Here is a 12,852-nt window from a genome sequence, read left to right as displayed (position 1 = left end):
AATAACTCACATTAAGATTATACTAAGAGTAACTGATAAATTATGGTTATCATAACATTATAAAAGAATGATAAATCAGAGAAGTAAAAGAAGTTATAAATGTGATTTTTACTCTGAACTTGAAATGTTATAAATGTGATTTTTACTCTGAACTTGAAATGGTGTCAAAGGTGTAACTGCAATTAAAGATCACTGATGTGTTGGAGGTAGATTGTAGGTGTAAGGTTAAGGAGAAAGAGGACCTAACAGGAGAGCAGAGATGGTCAACACCTTATTTGGAAACAGGTTGTTGAGCAAAAGTGGGGTGTGGGTCCGACTTTAGCAACTCTCGGTGCGAAGATGTGAGTTTGGAGGATGCAGTTGCTCCTTTTCTCGGAAAAGGAGTCGTGTCCGACGTGCCTGGGGCAAAGTGTCCCAGGGCACAAGTGTCACAGGTGCATTATTTCAACCTTCAACAGTATCCAGGGCGTAGGCCTGAGCTAAGAGTTGGGGCCTGGTTGCGCAGTCATGAGGATGTGCTTACTGATGTTCTTTTTCTATAAAAATGCCTAGGAGACTGCTACAGCTTTGTGTGTTGATTAATAGTGATTGCTTAATGTGTAATCTCTGTATTTTAGTATGTTTTCTGTAACGATGAACCAAAATCAAATAATCTAATGTAATGAATTGATGTTTTATATAAAACAAACTTTATTGATTAAAGTTAATTATATGGATAAGAGTATAGAATCAAAGAAAGAGAAGGAAGGCTGAGGTGGGTGCAAACTGCAAATGTCAGAACATGAGAGTGGGTTTAGTTGTGCAACTGCCAGGTCACAAGTATGCCTGCCACTTGAAAGTTTCCAATAGTCGCAGGTGTCAAAAGCACGTTATCTCGCAACAGGGTCAATATGACCCAAGTCACGAATGTCACCAGAGTGGTGTGCAATCTCCCACAACGGTTGGGGCCTGAGTGTAGAGGCGGGCAAACGCAAGCAGCACCCCTGCTCTCTCTCTCTCTATCTGGGGTACATGCCCACAAGTGCAGAAACGTATAAAAATGTGAGACCGAGGTGATACGGTGTTCTTCGTCAGCCACACAAGTGTGGTAAGAAGACCAGCAGAGGACTACGCCCTGGAACCAAGAAAAGCGCCTCACAAGGAGGACAACGGAGCTCCTCACGCCGGACCAAAGGGCGAGATCCACCGACCCACTGCCTTGGTTCCTCATTGGATTTCCACACTCTGCTCTCGACCCAACGATCTCAAATTACATCGCAACGGACTTGGGGAACTGAACAAAAGTCACAGGATCGACCAAGAGCTGTTCGGCTGGATGAAGCAGACAGTTCATTTTGTTTCGGTTCCAAAGAGGATTTATGATTCAAAGTCAAAGACTCTGACCAAGGACTACAAGGACTCCTGTTGCCAAGATCCGATACCATCGATGGGTATGAGTTGTGCCACACCCCAAAGCCTTATTTGATAGATAGATGACAGTGTAGGGAGGTTGTTAGGTAAAGGTTGAATTGATCTAAACTATATTGATTTTCTTTGTATGGTAATCACAAGTAAATTCTGTATGCCTGTCATTTTCCCTGCTAAAGCTTGCTTAATAAATACATATATCTTAAAAATTCTGATTAGGTTGTGGACATTGAAATTAATTGAGTCATTTGAATTAAAGTGCTTCTATTTATAGTAAAATCAGTATTCATGATTCTAGTAATGTGGTGGCTTCAGACTTTCCTTTGGTGAGAGAAAAATAATGACCCTGTGATTATCTTAGTCTTAGTCACTAAAAATTATCTAGCCGTTACCAAGTGCACGTTACAATTTTAGAAAGGGAACTACCGTTAACAGAAGTGGTTATTGGAACTATGCGGCTGTGAGGGCTACTCGGTTGATTGTTCCTTAACTGGGAAGGGTCATAACTTCTGGATAAGGAGGTAGTCAGAGCTAGACGAATCCCTTTCGCCACCAGTTTAAATAGATTATCTCTTATAGATCTTGTTCAGGGTAAGACCCAGGTCTTAGAGATTCTCCGGACCTGTTAGACAGAGAACTGGTTCAGTAGTCAGCCCGAGGAGTTGTGAGGAGAGGGCGGGGCTGGCTATTGCGCAGTAACAAACATGGCGTCCCTGGGTGGGCCCAAGTCCAACGGAGTAGGAGGGCCCCAGGTACTAAGTCAGTAAAAACAGATGTGTGATTCTGAATAGCTCACTTAGTGGCTAGCTCTTAGGGAGAGGAGCTAGTGGTGACTGGCAGGGCCGTCAGTCACAACCCTTGCAGTAACTGTATAGCATACAGGTGAGGGAAAGCTTCTACTGAGGATACCTGACCAGATCCAGACAGTGAAGCCAGTAGCCAACCCGGTCTAGACCCATCCCTGCTCGATAACGTTAAGAGAGGCTTTGGGGGATAGACAACTCGAAGACAAAGAACAAGAATGGATAATAAAGAAGATTGATACGGCCACGAAGAAGAGGAACAAAGTGGAGGAGGGGAGCAGTCTGAGCTCTCCAAGTCCCAACTACAGAGAACTCCAATGAAGTTGCTGCTGCTCAGTGATGGATTCGGCACCAGGACAGAGCCAAATCAGCGCATGTTCTTCAATCATCACTACTTCTACAAGAAGGAGAAGAAGGAGCGGGAACCAGCATCAGCCCCAGCTGCGAGAGGATTCTGACGTCGCTGAGGCTCCATCCTGCTTCCCGAGCAGGACAGGGACCCCGGCGGAGAGCTGGGATCGGGCGGACCTCATCGACTTGGCCGGATGAGGACGGCGAAGGACCATCTCGACCCCGGCTACCAGCCCAGGAAAGTCCTCGACCGACACGTCTGGAGGAAGCGGAAGGAGCACCCCAGCGGAAGGTTGAGGAGGAGGGGATGGAGACGGCTGCGATCGACTGGTTGTCGCGGAGAGCCCAGCTGTCCGAGTTTCGCCCGACGCTTCACAGCACGGAGAGGAAACCATCGGCACCGCCACGACATCGGGATGAGAGCAGCTCCGACGACGCAGGGGACAACACGGATGAGGAGCATCAAAGAGCGCACACGCATGAGGGAGCTCATTGGCGTGGGAATGAAGAAGTGGGACAGAACTCCCAAAGGTCGGGAGGTCCCAGAAGAGTGGACTGTTATGTCCACCAGCGGAAGATTGTCTTTGTCGATACCGAGAAGTGGGACAGTACTCCCAAAGGTTGGGAGGTCCCAGAAGAGTACGTGGACGAGGTTGTGCGCAGTGTGCATGAGGCCCTAGGACATGCAGGCGTGCGATCTACCCGTAGGGAGCTGGAGGAGCAAGAGCTTTGGATCCCAGTGAAAAAGGTCCAACGCGTGCTGAGGGACTGGCGGCGTGTGGTCAATACAACGCAGGTCGCCGAGGGCAGCGGTTGGAGGGATTGACCATCAAGAGCACAGTCCCCTGGGGCTCAGTCTGCATGGATGTTGCGGGCCCCATGGGGAAAACAGGAAAAAGAGGTGAGAAATACCTCTTGGTTCTGATGGACTCAGTAACAGTGACAGCTGCTAGAAGAGCAGGTCTTCCCCTGCAGAGGAACTCCGTTCACGTCACAGAAAGCAGGGAGGCGAAGACACTTCTCCTTTTTGCCCAGAGAAGGAAAAAGGGAAGTTGCAGCTCAAAGTGTCATTGGAAACAGGGCAGAGAGTCAAGATCGGCCTACAGCCACGGTGATGAAGCTGAGGTTCAACGCCCAAGATTTTGTAAAGTAAGTACTGAACTGCAACACAGTACTACAGATGAAGAAAGGGATCCAAGGAGTCGAGCAGCTCACTCCAGTTCCTAACTAAAGAGAAACAGAAGCCGGTGAAATGGCCAGTGAATCATGTAATACTCCACCCTATCTCGGACTGGCCACCGTGGGGGGGGTGGTTGTAATTAGAAGAACAACTTCAAGGCTTTGGACTGGGAGGGCCGTGAAGAAATTGGACTATGCTAAAGAAGAACTCCTGTCACAAACTGATGGATTAAACTGGAAAAGGGGCTGAAGTCGTGAGGAAGAAGTGGCGTCATAGAAAATCACTAAGATCAACCCTGTAACAAAGCATTGAAGTCAGACCCAACACCTAGAAGGATCTGGCAACTGTTTCGTCCTGATATCTAGAGCACCTGTCCTGGATATTCAGCACTGTAAGTTTTGCAGTTTTTTTTTTTTTTTTTTGTTTTTTTAAATTGGACGATTCCTGATGCCTCCGACAACTCCAGTACCCCTTAAAGACCACAGCTACGGAAAAGGATCACGATTACGAGGAAAGCGTCATGCTGCTTATTTTTTTTGCTTTGCTCTGCTGAATGTTCGAGATTTTTTTTTTTTTGAGGCCTTCTTCCTTCCCACATCCTGAAGAAACGACAGTTCATCCAGCGAAGGTTCCTGTGGAAGAATCAGAGCGATCAAAGTTCTCTTCGACATTCATCACCTAATGGGGGAAATTAAAACTCCAAGGAGGGGGTGTCAAGAGAGGTGGAGTTTTGATGACTACACTGAGCCCTTTGTGACAACTGAGGATGAAGAATCTGCAACTTCACATCCCAGAAGAACCTCTTCTCTTTCCAGATGATGACGACGCAGAACTGCAGGAGGGTGATGGACTCCCAGCATGGGAAAGGTCTGACCTCGTGGAGGGGGTGTCAAGAAAATCCGAGATCATCCCACTTCCCCATGCTGGAGATTTTAGTTTACCAGTAACAATAAATAAAGTTATCTTTAAAATTAATTACTCAAGTAAAATCTAGACCCAACATTAGACTTAAATGTCAATAAAATCAATTTGGTTGTGTGTGTTGTTTCTGTCTCCTGCAAACTTTGCTTTAATTCTACTTTTTTCTATTTAATCATAAGAAATCATAGTCAAGACAGAGAGAGTCATGAAACAGGAAAAGAGGAAGTAAGTTTCCAGCCTGCAGATTTATAAAAATAGTTCAGACTATTACTTAGCATGAAAGTTTTAAAGAAAGAAATCTAAATATTGTGAGTAATTGGATAAGATTCAAAGTAAAATACTTATATTAATATTGGTTTACTTGTAATAATACTTACACTTACACTTACATTAGTGGGAACTCTTACAAGTAAAACAAGTAACTGTAACTTTGATATCAAATAATAAGAATCATGAATTATTCTTGGTTTCTTTACAGAAAACATTTGTAATAACTCACATTAAGATTATACTAAGAGTAACTGATAAATTATGGTTATCATAACATTATAAAAGAATGATAAATCAGAGAAGTAAAAGAAGTTATAAATGTGATTTTTACTCTGAACTTGAAATGTTATAAATGTGATTTTTACTCTGAACTTGAAATGGTGTCAAAGGTGTAACTGCAATTAAAGATCACTGACATGTTAGGAGGTAGATTGTAGGTGCAAGGTTAAGGGAGAAAGAGGAACTAACAGGAGAGCAGAGATGGTCAACACCTTATTTGGAAACAGGTTGTTGAGCAAAAGTGGGGTGTGGGTCCGACTTTAGCAACTCTCGGTGCGAAGATGTGAGTTTGGAGGATGCAGTTGCTCCTTTTCTCGAAAAGGAGTCGTGTCCTACGTGCCTGGGTCAAAGTGACCCAGGTCACAAGTGTCACAGGTGCATTATTTCGCAACCTTCAACAGTAACCAGGGCGAAGGCCTGAGCTAAGAGTTGGGGCCTGGTTGCGCAGTCATGAGGATGTGCTTACAGATGTTCTTTTTCTATAAAAATGCCTAGGAGACTGCTACAGCTTTGTGTGTTGATTAATAGTGATTGCTTAATGTGTAATCTCTGTATTTTAGTATGTTTTCTGTAACGATGAACCAAAATCAAATAATCTAATGTAATGAATTGATGTTTTATATAAAACAAACTTTATTGATTAAAGTTAATTATATGGATAAGAGTATAGAATCAAAGAAAGAGAAGGAAGGCTGAGGTGGGTGCAAACTGCAAATGTCAGAACATGAGAGTGGGTTTAGTTGTGCAACTGCCAGGTCACAAGTATGCCTGCCACTTGAGAAAGTTTCCAATAGTCGAGGTGTCAAAAGCACGTTATCTTTAACAGGGTCAATATGACCCAAGTCACGAATGTCACCAGAGTGGTGTGCAATCTCCCACAACGGTTGGGGCCTGAGTGTAGAGGCGGGCAAACGCAAGCAGCACCCCTGCTCTCTCTCTCTCTATCTGGGGTACATGCCCACAAGTGCAGAAACGTATAAAAATGTGAGACCGAGGTGATACGGTGTTCTTCGCCCCCGGCGCTGAGACTCTACACAAGTGTGGTAAGAAGACCAGCAGAGGACTACGCCCTGGAACCAAGAAAAGCGCCTCACAAGGAGGACAACGGAGCTCCTCACGCCGGACCAAAGGGCGAGATCCACCGACCCACTGCCTTGGTTCCTCATTGGATTTCCACACTCTGCTCTCGACCCAACGATCTCAAATTACATCGCAACGGACTTGGGGAACTGAACAAAAGTCACAGGATCGACTAAGGGCTGTTCGGCTGGATGAAGCAGACAGTTCATTTTGTTTCGGTTCCAAAGAGGATTTATGATTCAAAGTCAAAGACTCTGACCAAGGACTACAAGGACTCCTGTTGCCAAGATCCGATACCATCGATGGGTATGAGTTGTGCCACACCCCAAAGCCTTATTTGATAGATAGATGACAGTGTAGGGAGGTTGTTAGGTAAAGGTTGAATTGATCTAAACTATATTGATTTTCTTTGTATGGTAATCACAAGTAAATTCTGTATGCCTGTCATTTTCCCTGCTAAAGCTTGCTTAATAAATTCATATATTTTAAAAATTCTGATTAGGTTGTGGACATTGAAATTAATTGAGTCATTTGAATTAAAGTGCTTCTATTTATAGTAAAATCAGTATTCATGATTCTAGTAATGTGGTGGCTTCAGACTTTCCTTTGGTGAGAGAAAAATAATGACCCTGTGATTATCTTAGTCTTAGTCACTAAAAATTATCTAGCCGTTACCAAGTGCACGTTACAATTTTAGAAAGGGAACTACCGTTAACAGAAGTGGTTATTGGAACTATGCGGCTGTGAGGGCTACTCGGTTGATTGTTCCTTAACTGGAAAGGGTCATAACTTCTGGATAAGGAGGTAGTCAGAGCTAGACGAATCCCTTTCGCCACCAGTTTAAATAGATTATCTCTTATAGATCTTGTTCAGGGTAAGACCCAGGTCTTAGAGATTCTCCGGACCTGTTAGACAGAGAACTGGTTCAGTAGTCAGCCCGAGGAGTTGTGAGGAGAGGGCGGGGCTGGCTATTGCGCAGTAACAAACAAAAAAAAATGTATTTTATAATAATCAGCTTCAGTAAAAATATCTCTAGATTCACCTTTTATGAAATTTTTCTCTTTATAATAGTGGTTGTTATGGACACACGTTTTGGCACTTCTGATTGAACTGTAATAACAAGGTCACCTATAATTCATACTGATGATTTAAAAATATAATGAAGTAGCAAGCTTTAGTTGAACATAGGAGCAAATAATTTATGATGTCGTAAAAACTATAAACACTTATTTAAAGATACCAATGTATAGATACAGCACCAAGTCTTTTCTATAATGTACACAAAATATTCTGTGGTGGAATCGCAGGACAACACATAAAAATCACCAGCTGCCACCAACAAATGTCTATTTAGCAGTGTTAGCGCTGTCTCTGAAAGGTACAGGTGGGCAGATGGACACACGGACACACACACACGCACACGCACGCACACACACCCCTACACACACACACACACACACACACACACACACACGCACGCATACATACACAGGTATGTGGTCACGATAGGACAGATAAAAGCAGTTCACACTCAAGGCAATACAGGAATATTTATATGTCTTTAGACTTTCTACAAGGTGATTCAGAATGATTTACAGAGTAAATGAACACTGAAAATTTAGTTCTCAGTGTAAATATCTATATACACTAGAAATAAGACAAAACTAAGGTACAGGTAACGTTTCAGAAAGATATAAGAGCTTGTTTGAAGTAAATAATTCCTTAAAAAACTGATGAAAAGATATCAGTTATTTCACTTACAACAAATGAACCGGACTTTTTAAAATCAATATTAAGAAATGCATCTAAAACATTACAACTAGAGATATGCAATAATGTAGAAAAAAAAAAAAGGTTTTCCTTTGATTACTTACTGTACATACTGAAAAACAAGAACTGAAGAAATTTATTTAATACAATAATTTCTTTTACGTAAAATCTAAGATTGTTTATTTTACCTTTTTTTCTAATTCTCTGTTCGGTGCCAGATATACAGATATATATTTGCTCATTTCTATGTTTTTACATCTATTTACACATAAATATTTGCATTCATTTCCATCCAGAACTTTGTATTTTCCAGCATCTGTGCACAGGATGTGTCCTGAGTTTGGATGTGGGAGCTGCATTGCTGTGAGGAAAGCTTGTTATACTCTGACAGGGAGAGACCATTGGGGTGAAATGCATGATGGGATTCTGTGATGACTGGAAATATTTTGAATAAACATAGCCTCTCCAAACTCTGTGGATGTGTCTATGAGAGAGTTTGTGAGTAACCATCAAACCTGTCTGTGCAGTGTTCACTGAAGCCTTTTATTGAAGCCCTTGTGAATCTTTTGACTTCTCAAACATTCAGCTCTTCCTTTGCTGACTCTGTTTCGCCTTTTAGCTCCTTGCTGAACCCCTCTTCTAACCCAAAACCATCATTTCACTTTTACTTCCATTTCTCCCACTATTACTCTCTCTACGATTACATCTTTTGGCTTAAGATATTTGTCACTCTGTAATGACTTTTCCTTCTCATAATAATAAGTTCAGCCTTGTAGAACTTATTGCACTGTTGTGCAATAGTTTTAAGAAAGAACACAAATAGTTCCTCCTGACAATACTTGGTGCTTCTATTAAACTACCTGTTTAATATTTATAAAGAAAATAAAATCCTGAAAGCACCTAAATTTGATTTCCAAAATCTAAATCAAAGTTATATAAGGCGACTCAGTAAACTGAAGCAGCAGTGAAAACAGGATGGATTTGGATTTTGTAACAGAAATTGATTAACGAATTGATTGACTAACAAAGTTACTTTTATTAGATGATTCAAAAGCTCTTTTTGTAGCCTAGCATCACTGAAACCTCTATCACTCACTGCAAATTTCAGCAATCTGAAACTGTTTCCTTCAGAGAAATTAAAACTGGTAAAAGTGTTGAGGGATAACCTGGGAATCAAGCCGAAAAAATAAATCCCTGATTCAACTCTTGCGCTTTCAAACTGAACTGAAATTTGCAGGTTAATTTATCAAAAATAAAACATTTTATGATCAAAGAATGACGAGATCAATGGTTACAACGGGTTGATCAACTATCAGAATGGAAGAAATGACGGTGAATATGCTGCTGTATATAAAGTCCTTTATTTGTTTTGCTTCTGAAATTGTCAAAATATATTGATTACTACAATCAGTATCAACTTTATTTGTAAAATTTCTCAAGATTTTAGTAAATACATGCTAATGGCTCATTTGAACTTCATCTTTTTTTTTTTTTTTTTAAAAACAAAACATTGGAAATATAATCATGTCAGTCACAAGCATCAGGAAGTACTAACCTTTTAAAGCACATGGCCACATTCAGTTCCTCCAAACTAGCGGCAGCAGAAATTTCAAGGCGTCAAATTCCAAAGTCAAATTTCTTTTAAGTTGTGTTTGGTATATGTAGCATTTTTATAACAACTGAAGATTAACTAGTTAGTTAATTGTGCTGAAAAATTTCTGGAAAATACATAATACCACCTTTAATGATTTTGGATAAAGGAACTGATCCAACTGAACTGAAGGAATACAGAAATGTGAGAAAATTGACCATGAATACAGAAATGCAAACCAACACAAAAATAAAAATAAAAATAAAAATGACACCCACAGTTCACACACACAAAAAAATAAACACTTTCATCTCCATAACCCAGAAACTGGCTCGTCATTCACCAGAAAAATGCTTTTACTCCGCCGAAATAATGTAAATTTATTTATTAGACATTTTCAGTCACAGTTTCATCGTCTGGTTAGTGTATGAAAACTTTTAACTTTGAACAAAGTCATCAAAAATGTGAAATTCTCATAGAAATAATATGGCTCAGTTTGTCCTCTAGTGCTTGTTAGATTCACAAATAAATGAGTACATAAATATAAAAGATTGTTGGAAATTATTTGGTCGTTGAATGGATATATTAAATACTTTCCCCTATACAACTTTATAGCCGTGACACTGGAGATAAGACAGTCAAAGGTTATTGCCCTTCTGACACTTCCATTATGACTTTGATACCAATAAATTTCCTCCTGCTGCAGCTGAAAAGGAATGATAACCATTTAATTTTGATGCTATAATGGTTTGTTTCAGGCTGTTGAATGGGAGCATCAGTATTATTATTATTGGGTCAACATATCAAAAATGGAGATCTCTAGAAAATCTATTAGAATTAAGTCTTCATTTCTCTCACATTCATAAAGTCTTATTATTATAGTTATGTAAGGTCAAGTAATGCACTGTTTTGACAACATGTTGCATTCAGATGGTTTCAGAAGCAACACATGTTAAAATAGCTAAACTCACATATTCATCACTTTGACAATAGGTTAAAAGAAATGTGTCATTTTTTTAATGTTCATTTTATTAACTGGATCTGCTCATCAAATGTTTAGTACGTTTAGCTATGTTTTAATTAGATTTTAATTTGTTGTATTTTTATGTTCATCAGGACAGATGAGGCCCAACAGATTTACTTCCACCATTACTGCTTTAACTATGATGCTTCATTTGATAGATGTGTGTAAAAACTTTACTAGAAATTGCTGCTTACGTTTTATTTAAAATATAATGGATATGGAGATGGAAACAAAAGGACGAAAGATGGAAAATGTTTCACAGGGAAAGAAGGATAAACAGAAGCATTGAGAGAAAAATAAAATTGTAAGTATTGTTTACCTTATTAACACAGATTTTATACTCCATCATGCATTAGACTGAAAATTATTTATATCTTTAATTATTGTCTTTGGTTAAAAAGATTTTTTTCACTTTTTTACAAATCTGGAAAGCTGCTGAGGTTTTTCTATGGGATGCTCCATTTTTAGGCTCCATTTGTTTCTACTGTATTTAGATTAAAATTTGGTTGTTTTCTGGGGTCGTTTAGAAATTTTTGCTCACTTTTATTTCATTTGTTTTCTTTTGTGCATTATTTTTTATGTCTGTAAAGCATTTTGTCCAAAACAATAATTGTTTTTAAACAGTATTAATAAAATAAACTAATTTAATTGATCAATGTTGTTCTGTTTCGGGATTTTAATTCAAGACAATTTCAGTTCATTTTATAAATATGTATTCCTCTCAAGACCCTGCTTTAGAGGAATACAGAAAATAGGATCTATACAAATATGTATATGTATATTTTTTCTCATTGTGTAAGGAAGAACAATTATTTTTTTCCATCGTATTCTTCTGACTATTTCTGTTAAAATTGTAAAAGCAATAAAGTAAGAACTGCACTTTCCAAAAAAAAAAAGAGAAACAATTAAAAATAAAATGCTAAATTGCATTTAATAGTTAAGTAGATCAAGTAAAAGTAAATATTTCAAGCCGGAACAATAAAGTTAATCTGTGCAAATAATTTGAAAAAACTTATGAAAGTCATAATTTTGTATTGATTGTTGGACTTTAATTAAAATTGTACAACATTTATTATAAAATCATAAAAATCAGATAGTACATTTGGGAAATGAAACCCAAGAAAATAATAAAAACTCTACATGGAGTCATTGTATTTTATTGCACCGTCCAAGAAAAATCCAACAAATTAAATTACTTAAATATAACAAATGTAATATATACTTTCATCATTTTGAACCAATCAATTGTATAGCATTTATTTAAAGTACATTAAGTATTATGCATCATTTTTGGACACATAGTCATGTCGAAAACATTTTCACATTATTAATTCCAATTTTGACAGAATTAAAGCGCAACACAGATTCAGCAATTTGATCAAATTACACACAGTGAATAATTTATTTTCCTAAAACTGATGAGGAAAGAGTGGAGAAAAACAGAACAAATAATTGCCAGACAAAAGACAGAGAGACAACTCTGAGATGCAAGAGGTGATTAGAAACTGAAACAAAGAGGAAGCGTGAGTGAGTGAAGTGCGTGGTAGCAGATAAGGTTGATGGCCTCTCCCTGGTTGTAAATACGGTTTGATTTGGTGATTTATTCATAGTGTTGATTTATTCAGCTGCAGTGCAAAACATTGCCCTCTGACTGCTTCTCTATCAATAATACAACACAAAAAAACAGTGCTTCTGGAGACAGCCAAGTGTATGAGTGTGAAAGTGTGTATTGTATTTCAGTGGAAATGAGTCCCATCATGCATGCACCAGTAAGACCAAACTTTCCTGAAACCTCCCAGACAGCAGAAGGTATTCTTTGACAACAAACAACACAAACTTTTCTGGAGCTTCCTCTGTGTTTCAATTATAACTTCTAATAAAGTTTTCTAGGGAATGGCAAGGAGACAAAGAAGGAATTATTATGGCCAATTCATGTGGGGTGATATTTAGTGAATTAAAGAGAATATTTAATCATACTCTGTAATAATAATAATATGGATTATATTAAGTAAAACATTGCTGAAATGCCTTATTGTTGAAATGTGCCATGCAGATAAATTTTTTTATTGATTTATTGATTGGTTGATAATATAAAGCATTAACTGAACAGCAACCTTTAGTCTACAAAGAACAGTCTCAATATTTAGTATAACTCTCTGAGAGACAATTTCAAATG

The sequence above is a fragment of the Gambusia affinis genome, linkage group LG04, assembly GCF_019740435.1.
Source record: "Gambusia affinis linkage group LG04, SWU_Gaff_1.0, whole genome shotgun sequence".
NCBI lineage: Eukaryota > Metazoa > Chordata > Actinopteri > Cyprinodontiformes > Poeciliidae > Gambusia > Gambusia affinis.
Note: the sequence above shows the minus strand (reverse complement) of the source record.